Raw genomic sequence first — 13560 nt, forward strand, 5'->3', positions numbered from 1 at the left:
AATAGATAACAATTGGCTTTTAATGGCTGAACAGGCTGCCCTGGCAGCTAAAACAGATTCCATAGTGGGCCAAGGTGCAAGGCCCTTACTACAGGTTGTACCCTCGGCTATAAATGCAAAATGTCTCTTGGATGTGATGAACAATACCTTACCAACCACTAACTGTACTTTTTGGGACAAAGTATATCCTATCACATCCTCAGAAAAACAAAAACCTATGTTCTCTAACAAAGTAGCTGCAGGAAACTTTTCTTGCATAAATAGAACTGGTATAGGCAAACAAATGGGTAAATTAAATTATACACAATGTCACTCAGTGCAAGCTGTAGGTATCAACTTCAAACCTCAGTCTCGAAGGGACATCCGGTGGTGGTGTGGAGATGATAAGCTATTTGATAGACTACTGTACAACACCACAGGATTCTGTGCATCAGTATCACTGATTCTATTGGTATCTATTACTCAATTTTCTGAAACTGAACTATTAGCTTCAGAAAATAGTGTACTTCCACACACCTGGAAAGATGTGAGAAAGAAAAGATCATAATTGGGCTGGAGTGAAAATGACCCTACCTACATTGATAACATCGGAATACCCAGAGGAGAACCTGATGAGTATAAGTTACAGACCAAATTGCAGCAGGATTTGAATTACTTCTCTGTTGGTGGTGCACTATTAATAAAAACGTTGACAGAATCAACTACATCCACTATAATGTGGAGAGACTGGGCAACCATACTGAAAAAGGAGTCTCCGCCATCCACGAGCAGTTGTCAGCTACCTCCCTTATGGCTTTCCAAAATAGAATTGCTGTTGACATGCTGTTAGCAGAAAAAGGAGGAGTCTGTGCCATATTTGGTGATCAGTGTTGCACGTACATTCCTAATAATACAGTCAGGGAAAAACAGACCATAATGACCTGGTGTCTTCAAGCCAAGAGTCTCACCAAAGCTTTGGAAGGACTCAGGTCCATTAACAGCAAAATGAAAGACCATTCTGGAGTTGACACAACAATGTGAGACAGGTTTGGAGACATGTTTGGTAGATACAAACTACTGGTGTTGTCTATTCTCATGTTGATGGCTGTATTTACAGCTATCCTCACCTATGTGGATGATGTTGTATTTCTTGTATCAGAGTATTATGCACCAAACTGATTACCACTGCTATAAAACATGTTAAAACAGAGGTATCAGAAACGTATGCATTTCTCACCCCAAATGGTGAAGGTCAGAAAGACAGTAATGATGATGAGGCTTCCTCACATTTTCCAGATCTTTTTTTAGATCTTTTTGACTACGGTGAACCAGACGACAACAACACCAACGTTTAACCTCTGAGTGTAACATGAGTACTATATCATGATTCTGTAACTGAAAATCGAGAGAAAAAGTTATTGAATGACAATGAGAAATAGTACAAAGTGAATAAACAGGAGGGAAATGATGGATTCAAACTGTAAATAAGTTATTCTACTGTTGCATACTGTGTATATTCTTGCTTAGTGTGCCATTCTCGCCTAGTTCAATAGTAGTAATATTGTTGATACGATAACATGGTGTTGTGAGCTTAAACAGGTGTTGATACGTTAACATGTTGTTAGTGAAAACAGGTCTCAACTGTTTTTTCTCACTGCCCCCTCCCTTTAGCAGAAGAGACCTTATGTAAATTAGGGTGTTCCTAATTTAATAAAAGGCAAGACAAAGGAGACTGCCAGTTAGAGTGAGTCTGGTAGACTGTAAAGGGCAGTCTTCGGTCATTCTCCTTGCAAGTAACTCATATTCACGTCTCTGTGTCTTCTTTAAGTGCAGGTTTTTATTACAAGTGTTGGGGTTAACCTAACAAGGATCTTGTGAAGGAACCCTACCACTGCAGTTCTCGTCTGTGCACAGTTATTCGTAGGTTCCAATATGCCATCTGAGTGTGTTACGCAAGGTTTCTTTTGTCTTATGGGCTTTGAAGCTGATGCCTAGAAGTTTCCCATAGCATCACATCTCCATGGCCTGGATTATCTTCTCCAGCTTTACTTAGAGAGTTCATATCTCGCAAGCGTAGAGGAAAATGGAAGTAACCAGCGCTTACAGGAGTTTTAGCTTTGATTTCACTGCTATGTTCTTGTTCATTCAGATGGGTTTTAGTCTGGGAAGTGCGGCTGTGGTTTGATCTATGCTGTCCAGGATTTCTGGTTCTGACCCCTTCTTTGATATGACACCTCCAAGATATTTAAATTTGGTGACAGGTTCTAGCTTTATGTGGTTGATGTTGATGTTTGTAGTGATACCTTTCCTGTGCTAATTTCAATCCCATACTGGGTTTATGCTTTGTACAGTCGATTGATCGTCTCCTGCAAGTCTGGCTATATCATCAGCAAAACACTGATTAGTGACGTTGTGTACCCCAAGGCTGACTGTACCTTCTTATTTGTCCAGTGCTTCGGTCATGATCCTCTCCAGGAAGATGTTGAATAAAGTTGGAGTGAAAATGCAGCCTTTTTTCACACCGACTCCATTGATCAGTACTGCACTGCTGGCATTGATATGCAGCTATTCAATGGTCTGAACTTGTTTCTGGCCCAAGTTGTAGCTCCCCATGGTGGCCCATGTGGCTTGCCATACTCTTGTCAAACGTCTTCTTGAAATCCACAAACATGGGATAGAGGTTGGAGGTTTCTCTGCAGAAATACACGACAAAACACATGACATAACACAAAACAAAACGAATGACAAAACACATGAGAGAAATTCTCAAAATACACCACAAAATGCACAAAAAATAAATACAGAATTAATAACAAAATACACGACAAAACGCACAATCAAACCCATGACAAAATACGTGACAAAACCAACCAAAACATGTGACAAATGACACGACAAAAGAAATACAGAATTAATCTATGAGAGTGTAAATGACAAAATGCATGACAAAACACACAAAACCTATGAAAAATTACATTAGATAGTACCTAGCGAAGGAAATGATAAAATAAATACATCAATAACAATATACATGACATAGCAAAGCAAATGACAAAATAAATACAACAATAACAAAATACAAGACATGGTACTCAGACAAAACAAATGACAAAATATGTGACCAAATACACAAAAAAAAACGTGCAACAAAATAAATACATAAATGACAAAATGCACAAGTAAATTGCATTTATGTCATATAGTTATGTAATATATTTATCATTCATTAATCATACTGAGGCAGCAGGGCAGTGCAGTGGTTAGCGCGTGTGCGGCACAGTTCTGAGGTCATGAGATCGAACTTTCCTGTGTGGAGTTTGCATGTTCTCCCCCTGCTTGCGTGGGTTTCCTCTGGGCACTCCGGGTTTCTTTCACATTCCAAAAACATGCATGTCAGGTGAATTGGCCGGTCCAAATTGTCCCTAGGTGTGAATGAGTGAGTTTTCTGTCTCTGTGTGCTGTGGCTGGCAACCAGTTCTTGCCCACTGCCTGAAGATAGCTGGGATGGGCTCCAGCACCCCCGCGACCCTACCGAGGATAAGCGGTGCAGATAATGGATGGATGGATGGATAATCATACGGCATGTATTTGTAGGTATATACCGTAAATTCCGGACTATAGAGCGCACCTGATTATAAGCCGCACCCACCACTTTTTGAGTGATTTGCCACTTTTGTACTTATACAAGCCGCACCCTTGTATAAGCCGCGTGCGCCCACACTTAAGCTTGCGACACAGTCACAAGCTTAATCCATGTTGTAAGGGTTATTGTTCTATTTTCTTTATTAATTATCTATTATCTGTTATCGGTCAGTTCATAATACCCTACAAAGCCAAGGAGCCGGGAAACTTAGGCCCAATCCCATTTCTCTCACTCGGCCCTGAGAACCCTCCAGTGAGGTCCCTCGATAGAGGAGTGCCCTCCGCGAGTGGAGTGCAAATGGAGATGGTTTGGACAAGACTTGCAAGGTTCCACCCCTGTCCAGGAGATGGCGGTAATATTAATTGGCTGTAGACCTCAGTGACGTATTGGTCTACGTCACATGTAAACAACTCGAGTCTCAACCTGTAGTGTGTCAGTTGGAGAGTTCGTGCAACGTTAAAAATGCCCGCTACTGCTGTGTTATTACCGATTGCCTGAAAGCTCATCATCTTTTCCGTGTCTCCAATCAACGGAGGAGAAATGTGCTATACTGAAGACAGCTTCGGCGCTATGTAGTGCTGATTCATCTTTACAAGGTACGTACACTCATTAAAAAAAATGACCCGTTCGGTCAAATACAGTAAGAGTTAACATACAATGCACGTTCACATAATACCCTATGTTTGTGTAGACATAAATGGCAATCTACTTATTAGTATCTTAATGCCATTTTATGACATATAGTAGGGGTCTTGAATCTGTGACATGACGAAACGTAAACAAACACAAGAACAGTCCACCTGGCCCTTTAGCTGACATAATATCGTCACCAAACTTCCCTGTACGACCCAAAAACCTTAGTTCATAAGGAATTTAATTCAAAAGAGTTGTCATTGAATATAAAAAGGTCATTTCAACATTTTTTCATGATGCTTACATCACAGTTAAAGCGGTCTTTTTCTTTGCTATGCCCACATTTATGTCTAAATTGTTTGTTATCTATTGTGTTCCAGAGTGGCTGTCCCATAAGCGTGGACAGGTTGGACAGGAATGTTCCCATCCTGTGCTTATGGTTGGATGTGGAGTCAGAACTCATTCAGGACTTAAGGTTGAGCAAGAAGGTTATGTGGGCCCTGCAGGAGCTGCTAAAGAGGGAACAGGGCCATGGCTGGAGGTCTTGATCTACGTGTACTGGCTGGTCCACGCTCTGTCCTACCGTGTGGTGTCACGGGTCTTCAGGGTTCCCAGGTCCACCGTACAAAGAATTGTCCACAGTTAATATGGAATAAATTGCCCAAAAGCCATATTTTAGGCTCTGGAAGTCAGACCCACATTTGCATTATGTGCTTTTCTGCATTACTATTCAATAAACATCTTCATTTTGAGTAACACCTTGGTGGTTTATTTCATAATGATGTGAGATACTGTGTGTGAACTATGTGACTGTTGGACAGAAAACAACTACAAATCACTCCAGCTTAAATAATAGTTTACTTTCAGAAAAACAAACTCACATTGGGCCAAAATACATAATAGTAAATAAATAATGTGTCACAAATTTTAACAAAAATATACCAATACTTCCATGAAGCTGGAAAACACAAACTGGAACTTCATTGAGTTCTTAATAAAAAAAAAAAAAATTTCCTTTTATAAAACAAAGGGAAACATTGCAGAGATGTCACTGTTCTGGAAATTTGTCCACGAGCTTCCCAAAAAGGACGGGAACCGCTCAGTTTTGGCCACAGTTTCTTCGAGCCTTTTCCTCGCTCCGGCAGACTCCGCTTTCAAAAAGTCAAGGAGTGTATCGTGCTTCCTTTTTTTTCTGGGTGATTTGGGGTTTGGCGCCGGATTAGAAGGTGCCAACGACGTGCCCGGTGGTGTGGATGGCGTGGTAGCTGTGATGGTGACCAGCTCTTCCACGGGACGTTCTACAGTGGCCTTTAGGTTGGGTGGAAAAAACAAGAATTACTTAATGCTGATGTATTGTACAAAACAACTGTGTATAGGATGCTCAACAAGTTGATATGAGACAGGAAATTATAGGATGTGTTCTGGATAATTATTTGATAGTGAATAGATACAAAAAAATGACATGTTATTCTTATGGCTGTAAGAGCCTTCTATTGGCCAGCATCACATATGCTTTAGAATTGTCTCCACATTTGGACAACATTTTGAGAAGGTAATTAGTTTACTTAATAAGTGTTTACAGAGAAGGCAGTGGACTATGTGATAGTAATTTGTTTCAACTGTATTTCCACGTGAAATTCGGAGACATTACTCACAATGCATGATGAAAACTAATGCATTCTGATCTCACATGAAAGAATCAAATTGTAAATAAAACACGACACCCGAAATTGTGTGCAGTAAACAAGGGCTTATGTCCAGAACGGTATTCTGACTATGCTCCATGTAGATGTAAAAGCACGACTCGTTTAAGATAAAAACAGGGATGGGCTGAACCGTGATTTTCTGCACAGTTATCCTACTTTACAGTTTGTAGCGTGAAGATTTTTTTTGCCGGCTCCCTTGGTAGATTAGTGCACTTCGTAAAGTAGCGATTTTGCAATGTTCGTGTTTTAACACGAAAATACGATTTTCTATTGCATTTACGTCTAACTAAGATATCTCAATACATTTTGTTGCAAATACATGCGTGGTTGTGGAAAACTACTTACATTTGTGCGGTTCCTTTTCGGGCATGTTTGTTGATATTGAGAATTCGCAAAGCCTTCTGGGTAGTCACTTCGCTGCCAAGTGAGGTCGAGAGCCCCCTCGGTCTTGAAGTGGTTACGACATGGTTTGAGGGCACTTCTGCCTCGGTCTTGAGAGTATCGGGACACACCCCATTTTCACGTGAACGCGCAAACCGAGTGACTAGGGCACATAGCGAGTGAAAGTGCGAAGAATGGGACGCAGCCTTACTCTCAGCCAAAAGGCCGAGCTAAGGTCCTAGCCTCAATGCCTTGCTGCGATCATTGCGAATGCACCGTTCCCGTAGGTACTGCAATACCGGGCCGATGCGTGGAGTGGACAGAGCAAGCTCTTATTCCATCTCCGGATAGCAAAAATCAGCAATATATTCAATTGCGCACAGCCACGATGCGAATGCAAACAGTCAAAAACTATAGAAATGATCCCTAAGAGTATGGCTGTCACATGCCGACACATCCAGATTTTTTTGTGGTTTGAACAAATTTATTGACACTAATAACAGAAAACAAACAGTGTGAGGTTTGAACAACCCCTCAGGGCACAACTCCAGAACCAAAGTGGATACCATGAATGGTAAATGATACCCGTAATAATAATATGATGCAGACTTGTAAAGTCCAGGTCCCGTTGAAAGTATTCCAAGGAAACAAAATGTATATTTCCAAAGTTAAGGGTGGGAAAAATATATATCTACTATTGTCCGCTGCGACAACAGACAAATCTACTGGTAACTCAGCTTTACCACATTTCCCATCAGCCCGCGTGTGCTCCATCCCTTCGTATTGATTCGTCCGTAGAACACATAACAGAATAAATCTCTAAAATAAATACATTACAAAAATATACAGTTGCAAATACATATTATACATGGTTACACATATTTACGAAGAAAGACAGTACACTGAGAGAGTTTTCAAAGCTTTAATAATAATAATATAACTTTCATCCCAAACCGTGCCTTTGAAAGGTACCAATACGCTAGTAGGATCACGCTCGCTACGTATCAAACATGCCTGTGAATATAAAGCATCGCGGCTGATCGTCTTCAACGTCCTCCTCACAACTACAGCTATCAAGAGTATCTTCCTCATTACCGGAACATATCTTGACTTTACCGAAAGTATATGCTTGGACTTAGAGGTTACAGTCTTTCTGGGCGCACATATACTACTGGTCTTAATCTTACCTTCTTTACTCCAGCGCCGCTGGTGACGTCAGAAAAATTCCATAAATTAGCCGCTTCACTGTATAAGCCGCAGGGCTGAACATTTGGGAAAAAAGTAGCGCCTTATAGTCAGGAATTTACGGTATTTATACATTTATTTCTACATATGGCATGATCATTTATTCATAGAATCAATCTGAATAATATATGCCTTTTTTTTCACAACAGTGGAAGCATATGTTGCTCCTGCTTGTGACCTTTTTAGATCAAATAGAACACCGAGAAGAATAATTGGATGTCATTGAGTTAGAGCGCAAAAACTCACCTGACCATAGGTATAAATGTGTAACCACAGTTCTAAGCCGGCAACATTTAACAGATCCTCATTAATCAGATGTCATGCAATGATTTAAATGTGACAGACCGAATAAGGGACGCTTTTAAAAACTTAGAGGGATATTGTGTATTATTTAGTGTCTCCTAGCGCTAATACAACTTAATTACCTCATTTAATGCCATAATGTGAAGATACATTTTATTTTATTTTTTAACTATTATAAATGGTTTGGTGTTTTGGTGGATCCTTAAAGTCTTAAAAGGCATTGAATTCCATCCATCCATTATCTGCACCGCACAGGGACAGACAATTTGCCTGCTCATTCACACCAAGGGACAATTCAGACCGGCCAATTAACCTGACATGCATGTTTTTGGAATGTGGGAGGAAACCGGAGTACCTGGAGGAAACCCACCCAAGTACGGGGAGAACATGCAAACTCCACAGGAGGTACGATCTCATGACCTCAGAACTGTGCCGCACACGCTCTAACCACTGCTCCACTGTGCTGTCCGGTATTGAATTCATTATTCTAAAAATAAGGCCTTGATTGGCATTAAAAGGTCTTAAATGCAATTTTCGAAAGTCTTAAAAATGTGAACACATTAAGACGATGTATATACCGTATTCTGCACCAGGTTATGAGGTGCACTTATAAATTTCTGGCCAATTTATTTTTCTTTCGGTGCACCTTATGGTCTGGAAAATACGTTACTTGATTATTATTCAAACTATTGAAAATATTTGAGTGAGCCTTCTACCAGAATACAATTCTTATTTTTCCAAGTAAATGCTTGTGAAGGCTGAGAAAAATGAACATGTATATCATGTATATCAAACTGGGTGCTCTTTGCGCGAATTAGTTTCAAAAATTACCTCTTGGCTTGAAGACACCTGGTCATTATGGTCTGTTTTTCCCAAACATTTTTTGACCTAAAATAAGAACTCAAAGTTTGGGTCCGCACTATACAGGAGGTTTTACGGTTGTAGGTTACCGTATTTGTGGAGTGATTGATCAGTCAAAAAATTTCATTGACTATCGCAAAGCATTAAATGCAACGGGAAACAAACACGGGTCGTGGTCATGAGAGTGCAGAATCCTAACCACTAGACCAGGGGTCAGCAACCTATGACACATGTGCCACTGCTGGCACACGAGCGCATGGCAGAATAATAATGATTATTTTTTAGAAATGTACATTTTTACCTGAAATTTAGACATTTTCAGTTGCTCGCCGTGTTTACGGTAGCGCCCCTACTCCTCTGTTTCGTGTGTGAGTGTTTGCGCAGCGACACGCAGAGGAGGAAAAATCCCTGTTTTAACCCAGCCTCAGAAACACACACACACACGCGCGCGATAAATGAACGGATCATGACGGCTCCTCTAGCAAAAACATCTCGCTCTTTCCAGCCAGCTTGGACAGACTGATGGGGCTTTGTGCAAAAAATGACTGTGCTGTTTGTGCATTATGTACCTTGCACAGTAAGTGTTAAACATCGCTACGAGACGAAACATGAACATGAATTCAAGGATAAGTCTGACAAGACGGAGACATTAAAACGCGCAGTGTCCACGTATGGCCAATAAACACGGACCCTGAGAACCTTTGCCACTGCTAAAAACACCACCACTGAAGCAAGTTATCACATTGCTCACTGCATAGCAAAGCACAGAAAACCATTTACTGATGGCGAATATTTTTAAGAAGAGTGCGTGCGCGCGCCTTCTGCTTTGCTGCTGTTATTTCAAGTTTTGATATTTTCTGCAACAAGATAGATAGATAGATACTTTATTCATCCCCGTAGGGAAATTCACACTTTTAGCAGTCTACCCCGTTGTTTATTAACAGATGAACATGATGCCCTAGGGGTGCTTATAGCGGAGTGGATGACGTCACGCCAGTCCAAAAGTTCGACATCCCTGCGGCAGATGGAAAACTTTTCTTTGTGAAAATCCAGGGATACACCACCTCGTGTTAGCAAGTCCGCCTCCTCTCCGATTCCCCCCGGCTTTCATGTCTCAGTTTAGCGGCGTTGAACCCGGATAGCTCCGGGTAGCTCCGGGTGGCTACACGTTAGCGTCCGGAATGCTAAACGTGAGCCACGTTTCCGCAAAACACAGCAACTGCGCTCCCTGTGCGCTTCGATGTTTTCCACCAGCACTCGATGATCTTATTTGGTCGTGAGTTCGCATTTACCATGATTACGGATGGTACCGAAGACTAGCCGCTTCGCTAGCCGCTTCGCTAGCCGCTTCGCTAGCCGCTAGCTCCGGCTCTTCTTCCACGATAGGCCCCTTCCTCACGCTGGCATGAGAATTCTTCAGGGCAAGGAGTTGAAATTCCTTGAATACACGCATTTTTTGTGCACTAAAACCCATGTCCCATAGGATAGAAGTAATCCATAGTGTAGTTGTCAAAACGGGAAGAAAAAACACCGAAGATAGGAGCAGACAATAAAACAATAGGGCAGCTGCTGGAAAAGGCAGCCGCTTGTGGCAGCGCCGCTTTGCTATGCATGCAGATATCATTGATGAATGGTATGGTAACTGTCCATATCACTTGTTTTTTGATTGTTCATTGTTCATTGTTGATGAAGACTGGTTGATTCTGGTTAATTCTTGTGGTAAAAAGTTGAAGTCATGGATGGCTACAGGCCTTTCCACTTGTTTTTCACATTCTATTTTTAGTTGATTGATGAACAAGAATAGTGGAAGATAAATTGTTGAGTTATACGATTTCAATGTATATCTATGTTGTATATTTGGACTGGTGTAAAATTACAGCTCTGTTGGATATAAAATAAACTGAAAAAACACACTGGCACACTGATTTACAAGGAATTTTGAAAGTGGCACTCCACACCGAAAAGGTTGCTGACCCCTGCACTATCAGTTGTATAGATCACTGGTTTGGATCTGGTTTGACTTCAGGACCAACCATTACCCCCTTATGACAAGTTGCGACCCAAATTAAGAAAATGAAATGAAATGATCTGCATTTATATAGCGCTTTTCAAGTCAATGACTTCCCAAAGCGCTTTACAATGTGCTCCACATTTCCCAATAGCGGCCTTGCAGCCATGTAAGGCGCTAACCTGCTTATTGGGGGTGTTAGGGGTTCAGTGTCTTACCCAAGGACACTTCGACATGTAACACGGACGAGCCGGGATTCGAACCGGGATCCCTTGATCCCAAGACAAGCGCTCTACCGCCTGAGCTACTCCCGAAAAAAAATATACACTTCTCAAATGTATCCATTGAGAGGATTGTGCTGATTAAAACAGCGTTTAAAAATATATTCACCTTTTTTCCTAACAAAATGACCAGCAAAACCAAAAGACTGGCCGTATTTACTTGCATATACAGTAACCTACAAAGCAGATATGCAACCCTTTAAAACTGCTTTAAAAAAGTCACGTAATAAAATAAATTCTAAACAATAATACAGAAAATTTTGATGGGTGCTTGAATATCTTGAAAATGCTTTAATTTTAATTATTTGCTTTCAAGGTCAGGAAAATGCTTAAATTTTGGGCAAAGAGCTTAAATTCTTGAAATTGTTGCCATTGCCATGTTTCTTGGTAGTCTGACTGTAGACCACGCTACAAATGAAGACAACAAAAAATGCCTGAAAATGACTCCAACATGCCTGATCTTGTGGCTTGTCATTATGGCGTTGTCGTGTAAAGGACAGCTCTGTTTAGAAATCTGTATTTTTTGGCTTGGCTCACTGCTCCCTAACGGCTCCTCAGATTTATTTTTTTTAATTGACATTTGTTCGCCTGGAGAGGGATGGGAGCCACCAGGCTGTAGTTGTCCAAGACACACCACAGGAAATGGTGCGCCTACAACCCTAGTGGTTTAGGGATACACCCAGCTACCAAATTCTATTTATCAATATTAAAAAAAACACTATGCACCAATTTATTTAGTAGGTCGTAATTTAATATGTTAAATAACACATGAGATATAGATTAAAATATTCACAGATCTACAAAAAATTGTAAAATACAAAACAATTGCAGCTTTTTACACACTGAACAGATTCAAAGTCCAACAACGATACAAAATTCCTAAAAACGCAAAATGATCAAATGAAAAATATTTACTCTTCAGTACTATAAATACACGCTAAAATGAAAAAAATAAATATCTACAATTCTATGTTAACCAATTTAGACATAAAACCTCTGAAAAATACGCAAAAGATCAGCAGTCTCTAAGATGGAATGATAAAAAGCACTTCAGAGCAATCAATATCATTAAAATGAGTCCAACTTTGGCTCATTTTTCTGCTTTTGTACATACAGTACTTTCTTTTTGTCTAGCGTATTCAACTTAAATTCTACCGGACATTTATAAGAGCCCTTTCAGTGTTGGTAAACAAGTGTGATGTAGCCAAGCTGCGCGTGCATTGTTGAAGCAAAACAGCAGAATTTATGTCAGTTTATAGCAGCTCATTGATTCAACGATGAACTTGAAGTTGCACTTTGGTCCGGTAGAGCGCGCCTTGAGACTGTATTATGATGCATGTATTTTTGTAAACTATCTGACAGACACTTGTTTTATAGTGTAGAACAGGGGTTTCCAACTCTCTTCAACCTGAGGGCAAGTTTTTGTTCCTAATTAGTGCAAAAAGGTCACCCAATTTGATATAAATTTCTAAAATGGCAGCTTAGCTAGATGGCTTGCCAAATAGCTAAAAAAAGGTAGCTTGATAGTTAGCTAAAACAGGTAAACAGCTAAAAAACTAAATGGGAGCCAAGAGTAAAACGACATCTAAATAGCCAGATAGAAAGCTAAAAGCAAAGCTAGGTAGATATCTGAAAAAGATGCCAAAATTTAGCTTGATGACTAGCAAAATAGGTAAAATATTAACTAGGTAACATGCAAAAAAATGCTTGGTAAATGGCTAGGTAAAAAAGTTGGCTAAAAAACTGCACACTTTTTGCTCATTCGCTATCAATAAAAATATGAATGAATACATTTTGAATACACGTACATCCTCATCCAGCTCTCTTAATTAATAAAAGTAATTTTAAATACTTGAATATTTTTTCATTAAGCCCATGAACTGGATTTTTTTTTGTTTTTATTTCTAACACAATTTATGTTTTTACTATGTTACCAGGTAATTATTAAAAATAAAGTTTAGCAGTCTTAGTCAACTAATAACTAATAATAATTTAAAAAAAAATCATTTTACTGGAAAATCCCAATAACACAGCACTGGTGAGCTATTTTCAGAACAGGTTCGCGTGCACCTCAACTGTCCCCAGTGTGTACCCGGGTAGAGAATATTCTGTTGTTATGAGCATAACATTTCTATCAGTGAAAAAAACAAAATATTTGAATATTGCAGAGGGAATTAATAAAGTCTATACCACTTGTTTTACCATGGAGTGCCATGCTTAATCTCTGTGTCTGAAACTCGTGACAAACAGTTAGCAGACACCAGGGCAGACAACTCTGAAAAGTTGCCTGCCTAGCCATAAAGTTGCCTGCTCCATTTTTCACAACTTGAAATGCAATAAAACGACCAATCACAAAAAAACCCGTTGTTGCAAAGTATTGAGGGTTGATAATCAGAAAATATATCAGAACAACACTTTAAAATTAAGTTTATAAATCTACTTATAACATTCATTGCATGTATATGACATTGCTGTTTTCCATCTGCCATCAGTATGTACCTATATTTACTCATCTTCAGT

General features: G+C 39.9%; 1 protein-coding gene, 2 long non-coding RNA genes and 1 pseudogene across 9 annotated transcripts in view; 2 read left to right on the plus strand and 2 right to left on the minus strand.

Moving 5' to 3' along the window:
* Positions 1-13560, plus strand: part of LOC148346882 (calcium-activated potassium channel subunit alpha-1a-like) — a 160294-nt gene that overhangs the window by 22054 nt on the left and 124680 nt on the right. The gene's annotated exons all lie outside the window — the stretch shown is intronic.
* Positions 3846-5011, plus strand: LOC148346883 (uncharacterized). The gene is made up of 2 exons (XR_015848095.1): positions 3846-4218; positions 4636-5011. It is a non-coding gene; the product is annotated as an uncharacterized LOC148346883 (long non-coding RNA).
* LOC148346884 (uncharacterized) lies at positions 5095-6614 on the minus strand. The gene is made up of 2 exons (XR_015848096.1): positions 6307-6614; positions 5095-5563 (listed from the first exon to the last, which is right to left on the minus strand). It is a non-coding gene; the product is annotated as an uncharacterized LOC148346884 (long non-coding RNA).
* On the minus strand, positions 6608-6766 carry LOC148346885 (U2 spliceosomal RNA; annotated as a pseudogene).

The sequence above is a fragment of the Urocampus carinirostris genome, chromosome 19, assembly GCF_059441175.1.
Source record: "Urocampus carinirostris isolate Australia breed hairy pipefish chromosome 19, RoL_Ucar_1.0, whole genome shotgun sequence".
NCBI lineage: Eukaryota > Metazoa > Chordata > Actinopteri > Syngnathiformes > Syngnathidae > Urocampus > Urocampus carinirostris.